At 34.2% G+C, this 18381-nt stretch overlaps 1 long non-coding RNA gene across 1 annotated transcript in view; it reads right to left on the bottom strand.

The window, feature by feature from the left end:
- Positions 1–18381, bottom strand: part of LOC124983649 (uncharacterized) — a 77585-nt gene that overhangs the window by 56894 nt on the left and 2310 nt on the right. The gene's annotated exons all lie outside the window — the stretch shown is intronic.

The raw sequence follows: 18381 nt of genomic DNA, 5'->3' as shown, positions 1-18381 counted from the left end.
TTTTAAAGGCTGTGAGAGAAAACCAAATTACATTCAGGGGAGAACCAATACGAATATCAGCAGATTTTTCAATCCAGACCCTAAAAGCTAGAAGGGCCTGGAACAACATCTTTCAAGCCCTGAAAGAAAATGGATGCCAACCAAGAATCTTATAACCAGCAAAACTTACCTTCAAATTTGACGATGAAATAAAATCCTTCCATGATAAACAAAAACTAAAAGAATTTACAAAAAGAAAGCCAGCATTACAGAACATTCTCACCAAAATATTCCATGAGGAAGAGATGAAAAATAAAGAAGCAAATCAGCAAAGGGAGGAACTATCCTAAAGGAATATTCAAATAAAGGAGGAACCAAGTTGTGTCTAAATAAATAAATAAATAAATAAATAAATAAAATGAGCCAAATGACCAGAAATACAAATCATATCTCAATAATAACCCTGAATATTAATGGCCTGAACTCATCAATCAAAAGACATAGACTGGCAGATTGGATTAAAAAGAAAGATCCAACAATTTGCTACCTGCAAGAGACTCACCTCATAGAAAGAGATACCCATAGACTAAAGGTGAAAGGATGGGGAAAAACATACCATGCACATGGACACAGCAAAAAAGCTGGAGTATCCATCCTCATTTCAGATAATGTGAACTTCAAGCCAAAGTTAGTAAGAAGGGATAAAGAAGGACATTTCATACTGCTTAAGGGAAGCATAAGTCAGCAAGACATAACAATCATAAATATCTATGCCCCAAACACTGGCCCGTCCATGCATGTCAAATAAATCCTTCTCAATTCCAGAAAACAAATAGACCATAACCAATAATACTAGGCGATTTTAACACGCCTCTCTCACCACTGGACAGATCTTCCAAACAAAAACTGAATAAAGAAACCATAGATCTCAATAACACAATCAATAATTTAGACTTAATGGACATTTATAGAATATACCATCCAACCAAGAGCGAATACACTTTCTTCTCAGCAGCACATGAATCCTTCTCTAAAATAGACCATATATTATGCCACAAGTCAATGTTAGCGAATACAAGAAGATAGAGACACTTCCTTGTATTCTATCAGATCACAATGGATTGAAATTACAAATAAATGACAGAGTAAAAAACAGAAAGTACTCTAACACCTGGAGATTAAACAATATGCTATTGTATGATGAATGGATAACAGAAGATATTAGGAAGGAAATTAAGAAATTCTTAGAGGTAAATGAGAACAAAGAAACATCATATCAAAATCTCTGGGACACTATGAAAGCAGTTCTTAGAGGAAAATTTATTTCATGTAGCGCATTCAATAAAAGAAGTAAAACTCAACAAATAAATGACCTAACATTACAGCTCAAAGCCCTAGAAAAAGAAGAACAGACCAACACCAAAAGTAGTACAAGACAGGAAATAGTTAAACTCAGAGCTGAAATCAATGAAATTGAAACAAAAGAAACAATACAAAATATTGACAAAATAAATAGTTGGTTCTTCGAAAAAATAAACAAAATTGATAAACCCTTAGCCACACTAACAAAGAGAAGATGAGAGAAAACCCAAATCACTAAAATTCGGAATGAACAAGGAAATATCACAACAAACACGAGTGAAATACAAAACATAATTAGAAGCTATTTCGAAAATCTATACTCCAACAAAATACAAAACCTCGAAGACATCAACAGATTTCTAGAGACATATGAATTGCCTAAACTGAACGAGGAGGACATACACAATTTAAATAGACCAATTTCAAGTAATGAAATAGAAGAAGTCATCAAAAGCCTACCAAGAAAGAAAAGTCCAGGACCAAAAGGGTTCTCAGCCGAGCTCTACAAAACCTTTAAAGAAGAGTTCATTCCAATACTTCTCAAAGTATTCCATGAAATAGAAGAGGAGGGAACCCTCCCAAACTCATACTATGAAGCGAATATTACCCTGATATCTAAACCAGACAGAGACACATCGAGGAAAGAAAATTTCAGACCAATATCCTTAATGAACATCGACGCAAAAATTCTCAACAAAATTTTAGCAAATCGCATACAAAAACATATTAAAAAGATAGTGCACCATGATCAAGTGGGTTTCATCCCAGGGATGCAAGACTGGTTCAAGATCCGGAAATCAATAAATGTCATTCACCATATTGATAGACTAAAAGTCAAGAATCACATGATTATTTCAATAGATGTAGAAAAAGCATTTGATAAAATACAGCACCCATTTATGCTCAAAACACTAGAAAAAATAGGGGTAGTGGGAACATTCCTTAACATTGTAAAGGTCATCTATGCTAAGCCCATGGCTAATATCATTCTAAATGGTGAAAAACTGAAAGCATTCCCTCTAAAAACTGGAACAAGGCAGGGATGCCCCCTTTCACCACTTCTATTCAATATCATCCTTGAAACTCTAGCCAGAGCAATTAGACAGACCAAAGAAATTAAAGGGATATGAATAGGAAAAGAAGAACTCAAACTATCCCTATTTGCTGATGATATGATTATATACTTAGAGGAACCAGGAAATTCCACCAGAAAACTTTTAGAACTCATAAGTGAAATCAGTAAAGTAGCAGGATATAAGATCAATGCTCATAAATCTAATGCATTTTTATACATAAGTGATGAATCTCTGGAAAGAAAAATTAGGAAAACTACCCCATTCAAAATAGCTTCAAAAAAAATAAAATACTTGGGAATCAATCTAACAAAAGAGATTAAAGACCTCTACAATGAGAACTACAGAACACTAAAGAAAGAAATTCAAGAAAACCTTAGAAGATGGAAAGCTCTCCCATGTTCTTGGATAGGCAGAATTAATATTGTCAAAATGGCCATACTACCAAAAGTGCTATACAGATTCAATGCAATTCCAATTAAAATCCCAATGACGTACCTTACAGAAATAGAGCAAACAATCATGAAATTCATCTGGAAGAATAAGAAACCCAGAATAGCTAAAGCAATCCTTTGCAGGAAAAATGAAGCTGGGGGTATCGCAATACCAGAACTTCAACTATTCTACAAAGCAATAGTAACAAAAACGGCATGGTATTGGTACCAAAATAGGTCGATCAATGGTACAGAATAGAGAACACGGACACAAACCCAAATAAATACAATTTTCTCATACTAGACAAAGGTGCCAAAAATATGCAATGGAGAAAAGATAGCCTCTTCAACAAATAGTGCTGGGAAAATTGGAAATCCATATGCAACAGAATGAAACTAAACCCACATCTCTCACTGTGTACAAAACTAAACTCAAAATGGATTAAAGACCTCAGAATCAGACTAGAGAACCTTCATCTCATAGAAGAAAAAGTAGGCCCAGATCTTCAACATGTCAGCTTAGGACCAGACTTCCTCAACAGGACTCCCTTAGCACAAGAAATAAAAGCAAGAATCAATAACTGGGATAGATTCAAACTAGAAAGTTTTGTCTCAGCATAGGAAACTATCAGCAATGCGAAGAAAGAGCCTATAGCGTGGGAGAAAATCTTTGCCAATCATACTTCAGATAGAACACTAATCTCCAGAATCTATAAAGAACTCAAAAAACTCAACACCAAGAATACAAATAACCCAATAGACAAATGGGCTAAGGAAATAAACAGACACTTCACAGAAGAAGATATACAAGCAATCAACAATTATATGAAAAAAATGTTCAACATCTCTAGTAATAAGAGAAATGCAAATCAAAACTACCCTAAGATTCCATCTCACCCCAATTAGAATGGCGATTATCAAGAATACAAGCAACAACAGGTGTTGGCAAGGATGTGGGGAAAAAGGTACACTCATATATTGCTGGTGGGGTTGCAAATTAGTGCAGCCACTCTGGAAAGCAGTGTGGAGATTCCTTAGAAAACTTGGAATGGAACCACTATTTGACCCAGCTATCCCACTCCTTGGCCTATACCCAAAGGACTTAAAAGCAGCATACTACAGAGATGCAGCCACAGCAATATTCATAGCTGCTCAATTCACAATAGCCAGAATGTGGAACCAACCTAGATGTCCTTCAATTGATGAATGGATAAAGAAACTGTGATATATAATATATATATATACACACACACACACAATGGAATATTAGTCATCCATAGAGAATGCTAAAATTATGGCATTTGCAGGCAAATGGATGAAATTGGAGAATACCATGCTAAGTGAGATAAGCCAATCTCAAAAAAATCAAAGGACAAATGATCTCGCTGATAAAGTGGATGATGACACATAATGGGGGGTGGGAGGGGTTAGTGTTAGGGTTAGAGTTAGGGTTAGGGAGGGGGGCAAGAATGAAGGAAGGAAGGACTGTATAGAGGGAAAAGAGGGGTGGGGGGAAGGGAAAAAATAACAGAATGAATCAAACAACATCACCCTATGTAAATTTATGATTACACAAATGGTGCCTTTACTCCATGTACAGAGAAACAACATGTATTCCATTTGTTTACAATAAAAAAAAATAAATTAAAAAAAGATGGTATCTTATCAATGTAGGAATATAGAATGTATTTTACTTAATAGTTTCCTAGCATTATTATAATATTTAAATAAATACATTAATGGTTAAAAAAAAAGAATACAAGTGTTATGGTTAATCTGAATTGTCAATTTGATTGGATTAAGAGATGCTGATGATTAAGAGGCTTCTGGGTATGTCTAGGAAAGACTGGAATGTGGGATAGTGAACTGAAGTGGAGACCCTCCCTATGCATGGGCAGCATTGCTCAAGGATAATGGCTTGGATGGAATAAAATTTGGAAGAACAAGGAAGCAGATGCAGATGCAAGCTCCACTCTTCTTGAATGGGTTCTTGTCTGCTGCTTCAATCTTCTGAGGATATTGGACAAGAAAGCTTCACTCTTCCAAGATGGACTCTACCAGTGATACTCCAGGGAGTTTCCAGAAGCCTTGGTCTGAGACTAGGGTAGCACTGTTGATCCCTCAAGTTCTGGGGCTTCCATCTTTCATATTGGACAGCTACTGGTTCTTCCAGCTCTCCAACCTGCAGACAGCCCTTGTGGACTATCCAGTTTCTAGTCGTGTAAGGCTATCTAATAAATTCCCTTTTTATAGTCGTACTTCCTGTTGCTTCTGTTCCTCTAGAGAACCCTGACTAATACAACAAGTAACAATAAATTTTGTCAAGGATGTGAGGAAAATGGTACACTCATACATTGCTGGTGGGACTGAAAATTGTTGCCACTACTCTGGAAAGTAGTATGAAGACTCCTCACAAAACCTGGAATGGAAACACCATTTGATCCAGTTATCCCAATCCTTGGTATGAAGTCAAGGACTTAAAATCAGCATACTACAGTGATGCAGCCACATCAATGTTAATATTAGCTCAATTCACAATAGCTAAGCCATGGAGCCAACCTAGATGCACTTCAACAGGCGAATCTATAAAGAAAATGTGGTATATATACGCAAAGGAATATTACTCAACCATAAAGAAATGTGAAAGTATGGCATTTGCTGGTAAATGGATGGAACTGGAGACCATCATGCTAAGTGAAATAAGCCAATGCCCCAAAAGTCAAAGACCCATTGTTCTCTCTGACATGTAGATGCTAATACACATTAAGAGTGGGGGAGGGAAGGATATAATTTAATTGGATTAGACAAAGGGGTCTGAAGGGAAGGGAGGAGGTGGAACTGAAAGAGAGAAGAATGAATTGGGTATAACTTTCCTATGTTCATATATTATACAACCAGTGTAATGCCACATCATGTACAACCACAAAAATGGGATCCTAATTAGAAGTTATACTCCATGTGTGTATAATATGTCAAAATAATTATACTGTCATGTATATCTAAAAAGAACAAATTTTAAAAAAGAAAAAAAGGACTATTAGCCTTTTCAAATGTATTTATAAATAAATATCAAATCAGAAAAAAAGATTGTTTTAAACAAAAATTTAAAGGTTATAACAATACAACAATAACTAAGTGTTATTAAATTAAGGCAAGTTGATAATTCATTCATTGCAACAATGGTAATTGATATTCACTGAACTCATATATATATTACATAAATTATTAAATTCCTACTTAATTATTTAACTTGATATTATTATTACTTATGTTTTGCACATGAGTTTCAGAGAGTTAAACAATTTCTCATGATCAGAAACTAAGAGTTTTCTTACTCATTTATGCCTATCTTTATATCAATATATTAAATCAGCTTTTTAAAAATTATCACGTAGTTTAGGCAAAACAATCCTAACTTTTTTTCTTAACAACTTATAATGTTATTTTATTCATTATTCATTTTTTAGACAGGTATTAACTATGCAGTTACAAATGTGCAAACATTATTTTAGGAACTGAGAACAAAGACATAAAAAAGGAAGACATGGTCTACTTTCGTTAGTCTTCCTGTCTGACAAGTTTAATAAATGTATACTGGCTGACCAAGTGGCTAAGAACTGTGGGCCTGTTATCCCACATCAAGTTTGTATTTCAAATGGTTGCTCAAAAACCAGAAAACAGAGTTTTTTAGACATATTCATAAACTAAACATACATATTTTAATGAAGAACTAAATAAATCACCTATAAATAAATTTGTTTGGATTCTTTTGGTTGCAAGTGACAGGAAACTCAACAAAGTTCAATGTTATAAAAATAAATAATAAAGAAAACTGGTTAACATAAGGGTAGATTTATCTCTAGGACAGAAAGAAAATTCTCCTTGATAAATTTCCGGGCTCTGCTCCCTTTGGTACCTGATCTTAAGTCACTGCCTCTACTTTTAACAAAATGCCTTGCTACTTCCACAACACTCACTGTCATTTCAAGTCCAGTGTTGAAGGGAGGATCAATCTCACCATTTTCACAACAAAAGTCATGAAACGTGTTTGACAGGTTCAGCTCTCCTGCCTACCCCAGTCTTTCTGTGACTGCCTTATTTCCCTTAATGTAATCTGCAGTTTCCATCCACAATGTCACAAATGATAGGATTCCTTTGCCTCATAGCTGAAAAGTATTCCATTGTGTATATATGCCACAACTTCTTTATCCATTCGTCAGCTGATGGACACTTACGTTGTTTTCACTTCTTAGGTATTGAACAGTCTTGCCCCAAATGCGAGATTTCATTGCCTTTAGACATATACTCCATAGTGGGATTGCTGAATCATATAGTAGTTCTATTTTTCAAATTTTTTTTGAAATTAATTTGAATGTATTTTAAAATGCATTATACTATATCATTAGAATGTATCATGTATTGTGCCATGTATCTAATATATTTTCATTTCAATAAGAAAAATTGAGATACTTAACATTTTAGAACTTGACCTTCAAAATTTTGTATTTTACAATTAACACCATTTTAATTTGGACTGTCCACATTTCAAGTGTTTAATACCTCAATTTCAAGTGATCAACATGTTGTTAATGATTACAATATTAGACAGTGCAGGCCAAGTACACATTTCCATGTTTAGTTACAGTCACTGCTTTTCTTTACTCATTTTTTAAAGATATGAAATGACTACTGTATCACAGGTTCTATAATAGATACAGAGATAGGATGTGAAGGAGCAAAATCTGGACCCTCTTGTCATAACTTTCTCAATACAATATAGTGTATTTAATATCCCAGTGAGTAGAGCTTTGGCAACATCTACAAATTTTAATATTTAGGTACTTAAAATTATCCCTTTCAAAACTAATTTTCATTAGGAAAACAAATTTTCAAATATATAAAAAATCATGAAAGAATTGCAGAAACAAAACAAATTTTTAAAAATTCACCTAACATTTATATGGCTTTTTTTTTTTTTTTTTTTTTTGTGGTGCTGGGGATTGAACCCAGGGCCTTGTGCTTGTGAGGCAAGCACTCTACCAACTGAGCTATATCCCCAGCCCTATTTGGCCATCTTTTTCCCAAACTTGTGTTATCTCCCTCACTTTCCTTTATTTTTTAAATTTATTTATTATTTTTAAATTTGGTACTGGGGATTGAACCCAGGGGTGATTAACCACTGAGCCACATTCCCAGACCTTTTTATTTTTTATTTTGAGATAGGGTCTGACTAAGTTGCTGCAGTTGGCCTCAAATTTGTGATCCTCCTGCCTCAGCCTCCAGAGCTGCTGGCATTACAAAGGCAAGTGATGCTATCTATGCCTGACCCTCAGTTCTTTTTCATGAACATTTAAAGGAGATTCCAGACATCATAGCATCTTGTATATATAAATTTCAGAATTTATCCCTAATGAGTAGACATTTTTTTACATAACTAAAATGCTATTTTCCACACCCAATAAAAATACTTTCTTAATATTATCTACTAGAAATATTCCCATTTTCCCAATTGTAAAAATGTCACAACCTGAAGAGTCATTCTTTCATTGCATTTGATTGATATGTCTCTAAGTTTTTTTCAAAATTTTAGGAGTTCTAGGCCTTTTTTTCACTGTCCATTTTATGGGTTGAGAAGCTGGGTCACTCCTTTTATATAATTGCCCACATTTAGATATGCCTCTTGTTTGTCATGTAATTTATTCTTCCATTCCCTACCATCTCTAAACTTGTAGTTGGATCTTCAGGCTTAAATTCAGGTTCTATACTTTTCGTGAGATGTGTGTATTTTATTGCATCACATTATGAGGCACACATTTTCTTGTCCTACTTCTGATCAGTGGATGCAGATGCTGTTAGCCTGTTCTGTTCACTGTAACATTCAATTCTGTGGAGAATTAGTTCTATATCCATTATTACATTATATGTTATAACATGTTTTTTTCTAATAGAACTGCCTAATTCTATAATTCTTTCTGCATTTATTAGCCGGAATTCGCTAATAAAGAACTTTATCTCATCAATTTCTGGTTGTCCTGAAATACAGTGTATATCACAGGCTACATGACTTTTCTTTCTTTTCATTTATTCATTTTCAGAGTGAGATGGTGCCCTGGCAAACTTCATAGGTACACCACACAGATAGAATAGGGCTGATAAAAGTAAGGACAAAAGCTTTTTCACATTTACTTCTTTAACAAAGTTCCTTTCTAGACTGAATTTCCTATAGTTTAACATGGCTTGAATGGCAAGGAAAAGCTTCTACATAGTTATTAAATTAACATATTGTTTCCTTTAAATACAAACTTTATATTAAGTTGTGAGAATGAAGCAAGAGGGATTCCTATATTCAAACATTTTCCTCTACAATTTATTTTCTAATGCTCCTTAATACTACATTCACATTTGAAGAATTCTTATAATTATTAAGTTATATTACAGATTTGCTGATGGTAAGGTGTGAATGTTGTCTGAAGGTCTTCTTACATTCTGAACATTTGTAGGGTTTCTCACCAGAATAATATATAATGATATCTGATGTTGAGTAAGCAACAGTCTAAAGGCCGTTCCACATGGGGTTTCTCATCAGTCTGAATACTCATGTTGAGTAAGTTGTGAGAGCAATCTGAAAGTCTTCTTGCATTCCTTACCTTTACAATGTTTCTCACCAAAATGAATGCTCCGGTGTTGTGAGAACAGCCTAAAGGCCTTCCCACATTCCTTACAGTTATAAGGTTTCTCTCCAATATGAATATCTTGATGTGATATTAATTCTGATTAAGATGAAAGAACTTCTGACATTCCTTGTATTTGTAAGCTTTCTCACCTGTACGGATTCTCTGATAGAGAGTAAGGTCATAGCCTGGACTAAAGGTCTTCCCACACTTCTTACAATTACAGGGTTTCACACCAGTGTGAATACTCTGATGTAGTATAAGTTGTTGCCCGACCCTGCAAGCCTTTCCACACTTTTTGCAGTCACATGGTTTTTCACCTGTATAGTTTGTGATGGGTTTGAAGGCTGGTACTGCACAGAAAAGCCTGCATGCATTCCTTACACCCACAGCACTTCTCATCAATGTTACCTCTCTAGTGTTGAGTAAAGTACGCATACTGTCTGAAGGCCTGCCCACATTCCTTACATTCATAGGGCTTCTCACCAATAAGAATTCTTTGACGTACTCAAAAGTGTGAGCTACATGTAAAGATCTTTCCACACTTTTTACATAGTTTGTCAGCTGTATGAATTCTCTGAAGTCTACTCAGGTGGGCACATCATCTAAAGGCCTTTCTACATTCTTTGCATTCATAGGGTTTCTCACCAGTTTGGATTCTCTGATGGAAAGTAAATTGTTGGTGTACTCTAAAAGCCTTCCCACATTCCCCACATTCATAGGGTTTTCCTCTGTTATGACTTTTCTGACATAGAGCAAGAGATGTGTTTTCTGTAAATGGGTATTTTTTCAGGGTTTTTTTTTTTTTTTTTTTTTTTTTTTTGTCACTTTCCTTAAGTATAATTTGTGAGGACTCTCTTGTTCCTCAAACTTTTTATATCCACAGTCTTTTCCAAAAAAGGAATAATCAAGGTCATGACATTTAATTCTTTCCATTATTTCCCAGTGAGATAAATTCATTTCATAATTTATCCTTTTCTTGAAATAACTTTTAGTGTCATACTTGGATTCCAAATCTAGGCTCCATCTTCCTTTTTCATCCCTCACAATCATCCAGAGCTTCCTCCCTTTTTCCAACATCAGGCTTAGAAATGGAATATCCCAGTGACAAGAAGTTGCTACAGTTCTCTACAATCATATCTCTGTACAAATTTCTCTCAAAGGAGTTCAAGCATTCCAATTCCTCCTGAGAAAATTCTACAGTCACATCTCTGAACATCACCAAATCATGAGTCATGATTTTAGAATTGCAAGAAATGGTCAGTTTTCCTCAAGTTTCATTTACTGAAGAAGCACAGTTCACAGAGGCCAGAGTGCCCTCAGTCCTCACTGGTCCCTGAGGGCTGTCTAGTCCCAGATTCTGCAACACAGAGATCCTGGAGAGTGCCTAGCTTGGTACGTTCTATTTTAAAAATTTTTGAGTAATCTCCATAAAATCTTTCCTCTATAATTTAAAACACTATTGTATAACAAAAAATTCTTCCTCAGTTTACTTTATACTTACCTGAAAATATATCATTGTACTATATATTATGCTAAGATGTTGTCACTGCTTCTAATGTGCTAAATAAATTAGTGAGATGAATGAGATTCAATAAAGACAAAATTTACACACAGGTAGCTTGAGGCTCTAAAGTTAATACATTAACATATTTATTTTATATAAATTTTAGATGATTTGATATATATAAATGCTATTAAGGATTTTTTATTTTTATTTATTTGTTTTTAAACTTAAACATAAAAACAAAATTTGTGCAAATTGTTAGAATAGTATGATGTTTTGCTAAACTGTATAATGCTTAAATCAGATTAAACATATTTATCTCCTCAGATATTTTTCATTAGTTTTTGGTGAAAACTTTCAGAATACTTTCTTCTAGCTTTTTGAACTGTTATCTATGTGCAATAACACCAGAATTTGTAATTTGAAAACAATTTATAATCACACAATATGATGTTACCTGAATATGGCTAAAAATTTCAAAGCAATATATATAGTATAAATGGTAATATTTAATTTTTACAAATACACATAATATAGGAAGAGTAAGGAACAGAAGTAATCATACACAAAGTTGTTATAAAATCTTTATCAGTGGTTGGTAGGTTATACTTTTTTTCATTTTGCTAGTAAGTATAGAGTTTCAACAATAAATATTACCTTTAAAAATAATAATGTATAATTTCAACTAAGTATAATTATTTTTCAAATCTGTTCTTTAGGTTGACTAAGTCTGGGATATTTGTGGGACATAAATGTAGTTGAAAATGTACTTGCATGACATCTTCTCCCTAGAATAATAGCTCATCTCATGAAGCCTCCCTGAAGTTGGCTATAAAATAATTCATGAATTATGTTTGAAAGAGAAGTGGGAATGGGGTAGTGGGAATAGAGGAAGTTGAAGTCCATTCTAAGACTCAGAATTAATACTATGTATTCCCATGATAAAAGAAATCACTCTTGATGAATGTTTCCTTCTACTTTGAATCATTTAAGCTGAGAAAGATTATCAGTATGTTTGAATCCCAGCTACCATCACTAATGATAGCATCTTAGCTATGCCTAGTTTAACTTGAAAATGTAAGAAAGAAATTAATGCCAGCAACTGAAAAGCAAGAATAAGCTGTAATCACCTTTCTTACTAAGGAGAGGTGCTGTGGTAAATGTATCCCTCTGAAATTAATATGCTGAAATTCTAATTCCAAGATGATGGCATTAAGATAAGAAGTAGCCTTTGGGATGATGATTAAGTTTTGAGTATACTAGTGTTCTTACAAAAGGACTCAGAGAGCTTCTCTTTCCCTTCTACTGTGAAGACATAATGAAAAGATGCCAAGAAGAGACCAGAAAGATACTTCGCCAGATCCTGAGTCTGCTGGTACCTTGATATGAATCTATTAGCCTCCAAAATGTAGAGAAATACATTTTTTCCACCTACAGATGCTTAATTTATGGTATTTTGCTAAATCATCTCAAATGGACTGACACAAGAGAAAAGGGAGGAAAAAAGTTTCTTTTAGTTAATAATATGTCACATCCAGGAGTAAAGGATAAAAGAATATTTTAAACATATTTTCAAAGTCTATATCATTAAATAGCTATGTTTTCAAGAAATGAATAATGATTCTAAATACTACTCTAATGAAAACTATTACTGCTGCCTTAAAGTGCTGTTGTTCATTTTGCTATTCCCATAATTTGAATATACTTTGATAAATGTAGCTTATGAAAGAATATATATATATATACACATACACACACATATACATACACTTAAATAATTCTAAGTAACATATATATATATAATTAATTTCAATAATTCAAAAAGATGACCATTTAGAGATTGATTATCTAATCTGTAGGTTATTCAACACTAAAAAAATTAGGAATTATTTTTGCTTGTTAATTTTATTACACAAAGATGAGGTTGGACATGAACAAAAACACTGGTCTAATAATTTATTTTCCAAAGATGGCACGTGGAGAATTGGAAGAGAACAAAAATCAGTATAGGCTGTATATATCAACATCAAATGACCAATAATAAGACAAAATTACAGAGGTCTTGTTCAATAATGGAGAGTGTTGGGGGGGATATGATAAAGAGTAATTTATGTACCAGTCAAAATAAAAGCATTTTGGAACAAGCAGGTAAAGGGCTTGAGGCTGAAAGAACTAGGAAACAAGTACATTAAGAGTTCTTTCTCACATCGTTTTTTAAATAGCAATAAATTACTATAGTAACAAGAGATTAGTGGAAATAAAAGTCACTATGCAAAAAATGAACTATTCAGGAAGGTTACAGTATAATGGAATAAGCAGAAATATCATATAAGCAATGCTTACTTATGATTAAACCTTCAGCCTTTTATCATTTTAGTAATCTAAAAAACATGTATGACATTTTTCCCTACCTTAGGTCTGCTGTCTTCAGTTTATAAATGCCTAGTGCTTGTACCGTTCGTGTTTTCCTAGGACAAGACTGCCTTCTAGTGACAATGGCTGGTAACTACAAAATAAGGGAATGCGAGGCATGTACACAAACAGCTGTGTACCGTACCTTAATTTTAAGCCATCTTTTATTAATCCGAGAAATATTTATAGAATTCCTATTATAAGCAGAAATTTGAAGATGGAATTACAGAAAATTAACATTATTACTAAAATTCTAGTGAAAAAGAAAGGCACTAGTCAATTAAATATAAAAATAATAAATATAACTTCTATAGGCATTATATTTGCCTACTACTGCCACTAAGCCTATTAGGTAGACACAGTATCTACATTTTACAGATTTGAAAATTGAGGCAGAGTGGTTAAATAGCTTCCTCTATATTCCACAATAGGATAGGAATATTACCCTAGTAATTTGAATCCTCAAACCTGTGCTTTTAGCCACCTCTAAATGAAAAAGACAGAGTAATAATGACAAGATAAACAAATGATTAGACAACCTCCATTCATTCATTTTTATCATCTGTTTATCCAGTCAACAAATATTGCGTACCTACAATGTGCCAGGTATATTTTGGGTCTGAGGATAAAGTAGCAAACGTGACCTTTGTCATGATTAGCCTCAGGCAGATTATGTCTTAAACGTGCATATTAACATGTACTTTTCTAGGCTGTTATATTCCAAGACATTTATAAGGCAGGATAAGTGATTACTGCTGGGTAGGTGAGGAAGGGTACTATTTTCAGAGTAGTCATGGAAATCCTCTCTAAGGAAAAGACATCTGAAGAAAAATGAAAAAAATATGAGCATCTGGAAAGACAATGAATGCAAAGACATCAGAAGGGATTCCACTTCTCATTCTGCATCTCCACCCCCCCATTGCAGCAAGAGTGACTAATATGACTAAATATTCATGAAGTAGCATAGTAGGACAAGAGAGTTTAGAAGTGCCTAGAAAGACTTAACAGGACAAGATACGAACCTTTAGATGGTACTGCAACATTCCCAGTAAGATAAAGATGATATTGAATAAGCAAAATAAATTCAAAAGTGATTATATGGGAAACCGGGTCATAACAAAATATATAGATATCAAAGGAAAGACCACATTTAAATAAGGATCAAGAAACTTATCACCAAGGGGGTAGCATATGCAGCACATCTGAGCATACAGAATAAAAAATGTATATTTAAAAAGAAGTAAACAGTTCAATTTCCCTGCAGCATAAGGGGAATATAAAAGTAAAACATAAATTAGAGCCAATGGAAGCACTCAAAGGATTAGAAAGATAAAAATTAATCCTTCCTTTATTTTTATTTCTTCTCTTGGATTTCTGATATTGCTTCCAGGATATTGCTTACATACTGGTTTCTATCTAATATGGTACTATACATGTCATTTTAATGTCTTGGAGAGTACTGGGCACAAAAAATATTCAAAATTTACTATTTATTCTTAAAAACAGCCAGACAATAATGCATCCATGGATTGACAAAGTTAGGCTTATTAATTTGTTATAGTAAGAGAATCTGCACATTAAAGAAATGATGGGGCATTTCACCAAAACAAAGGAAGGAAGAGCCAGTGTTCTTACCATTTGAGAGTAAGGTACAAGTGAAATTTAAATGAATAGTTCTCTGATAGGTTAAAAGCAAAACAGGGCTGTGTTAGGAGGAGGCCAGGACTACAAACTACAAAGTTAAGAAGAGTGTGAACTTTTGTCTCTGAAAACACATTACCTGAAGCTTTTACCTGAGTAAGAAACAGGCCACTATTCTGTGTTAAAGTGCTCACATAGTTCAGTTCCCTCGTTGAGGGGTTATGGAAAATAATATTCCTGTAAGGCAGACCGCAAAGAAAAATGGAGAGAGGGAAGGCTCCAGAAGAGAGAGGGGAAACTAGCCAAGGATTTACCTCCCAGCAGATCCTTTTCTGATAACAATGGGCCCTGGGGGAAAGGGGCAGATACTGAATGCTGGGCCCTAAACCTTGATCTTTCCCCATGGATAATTAGTCCTAAATGGAGGCACAGCAAATAACAATGGGCAAGATTTGAGTACTCATCCATGGAGCATGGACTCTTATCTCCCCAGACAACAAGTTTCAACCTTTTTACAACTACCCTCCTAAGTTAAAAAAGTTTTAACCTGTACAACTAGCCCTTGACAGTCAAAACTGCATGTGCACAATTTCCAATGATTACATCCTCATTGTACCCTATAAAACCAAAATCCCCTCTGTAACTGCAGGTCATTTTCACATTGGAAAAATGAGCCCCAATGGTACCTGAATCTGCGAATAAATAAAAGTTTCTCTGAATCCTTTGAGGTCTGCATCCCTTTTGCACTTACACCATTAATGGTGGAATATTCCCATCCCAGCAATATTTTTAAAATAAAAGTTTCTGATAATCTGTGGCTTTAGAGAATTAAGTTTTTCAGTACCATCACTGGAATTAATTAACAAAAGAATTTTTTGTAGTATTATGCATTGTAGCATGATTTTAAAACATCCATTTTTCTGTGAAGTAGGAGCATGCATCTTGGGAATGAATGAGGAAGAAAGCAAAGGAACTTAAGTAAATTGGGGTGAGACTACCATTTGTTCAGACCACTTTTAAGCTAGCACTAAGAAACTGGAGCTTTCCTGGAAACTAACTCATAATCAGACCAGCAAATCACCAAAAGGGACAGCTGGACTCAATCTTTGGGACCCTACCCCAGGAGTCTATTTGCTGGGATGGATGAGTTCACGTGGATGGAAGCAAGGACTAACACAGCACATAGGTGTCAACCAGAAAGTACATTACTGATATCATGAAACTACAAGGCATAAATTCTTCAAGTCTCCCTTAAGGAACCCCAAAATGCTATATAATTTAGTTTCCATCAACAGCCAACAGAATTGCCTCCTGACACCCAGAAAATCTTGAAATAGGAAGAGAAAGTGAAGGAACAGGGAAAGCAAGGGCTATGCCTCCAACCCTACTACAGGTTCCCTGAGATCAAAGGACATAGCCTAGAAGTAAGATTAGTATTTGAAATTGGATTGAAAGTGAATTCTAAGTAGTTGATTGTTTTAAAAATCAAAATGAATAGGAAATCTAAAGAATATTATAAGGAAGAGAGATCCAGTATAGCATGTTTGAAGCAGTAAAATAAAGTTTTTGTTTCTTCAATATTTTTTGGTAGTCCACTAGGTTCAAGTAATTCAACCATTCAGTAAATTAGTGATGTACAAGTGCTTTTATTTCAGTAAGATACATTTGAAAAAAAAATGCTGAATCAAAAAAGCATATATGTACATTTTATCTGAATATTCAGTTGGTTTTCCAAAAGCCTGTGACAAAAATTTACCCTGATATGCATATCAACATTAGATTTTTTGACTATACAAAATATTTTCCAGTCTGATAGTGAAGTCACAATTAAAGACAGGCAGTTAGTATAGATAGGTGATCTGGTTGGATCGAGAAAATGGAGGTTGGTTTGGATTTGGGAAGTTTGAAACTGCCTCTGGGAGAGTGGAATGTTAATGTCTCCAGAGCCCTTTGATTACCAAGATTACCTGCCTATACTACCCCTCCCAAAAGGTTGCAGACAGGGAGTTATTAATTAAGGTCCCCTGGGCTGCTTCCTGCCTGGATCAATCCCTTTGGCCCTTTCCCCTGGTCCACCTTTTGGCCATCCTATGGGCATCTCCTGGGTCTAGTACTGGGCCTAGTCACTGTATGCAGGAAGGAGAGAGGTAAGGGGGAAGAAGGCAGGAGAACAAAGAAAGTCTAAAATATATAAATGGGGCAGGATGCTCTCACTTCTTGGGATACCAGAATACCAGCTAAGGCCCCCTTCTCCCTCTGGGGAGAAGTCTGTGTTACTACTTTTAAATAAAACTTGCTTTATATGTTTGCCTTGGCATGCTTCTCTAATGTTCAAAGTTGAACATTTCAAGAAGCAGAACTCATCACTGATAACTGGCAGTATCAATAGTTATGAATTAATATCTTCCCATGGAATGGAATCAGTATTTACTTTACTACTGGTGAGGTCAATCATCTTCTCATCTATTAATGACTCATTTATAATTCTCTTTTGAAAACTTACCTGCATATATCCTTTACATACTTTCCCCATTAATTCTTCTTTTCCAAAATGTTTTAGTGACCTATATTTTCAGACCGTTTATCATTTGTCTATATATATTTTTTTATTTTATGAGAGGGTAGTCTAGCTTTATTATCTTACAGAAAGACTACTTATGCCAGTACCAATTATTGGCAGAATTATCTTTGAATGTTTATTGGTCAATATTTTGGTTGACCAATAAACACTAAAATGTATAAGTTTTATATGTAGAAAAATATCCATTCAGGTTGTATGTTTTAAAAACTGTGTATGCTAATCAAATCAATCACTAATTACAAATGGAGTCAAGCAAATATTTTAGAACAAGCATGTTTTTATGGTGCTACTTCACTACCTTCTATAGATTCTATCCCAAAATAGCAGAAATAAGCAAGTTACATTACAAGAGGCTGATTTTCCCTGTAGGAGCCAAAAATTCATGAAAATTATACTTTTGCTCATTTGTTATTTAAAGGTAAAGAATAAACCTATAAATGACTATGTGTGAAATTCACACATATACATCTATAAAAAGTAACAGAAAAATAATGACATATTACATTTTTCATAATTTTATAAAAGAAATCTTTAGCCTTGTTTCTTAAAGTCACCATACAGATGACTATATAATACAATGACTATATAATACAATGAATATATAATACCTTGTTGCCACCAGAATGTATTTTATTTCTTGTGAGTAACATTAATTTACATGCTTTAATATTCAATGATCATCAATCTATTTGTAAGGTTCTATGTCAATGCTGGGAGGGTG

This window comes from Sciurus carolinensis, chromosome 1, assembly GCF_902686445.1.
Source record: "Sciurus carolinensis chromosome 1, mSciCar1.2, whole genome shotgun sequence".
NCBI lineage: Eukaryota > Metazoa > Chordata > Mammalia > Rodentia > Sciuridae > Sciurus > Sciurus carolinensis.
The sequence above is the reverse complement of the archived record's forward strand: the minus strand, read 5'-3'. Positions and strand labels throughout refer to the sequence as shown.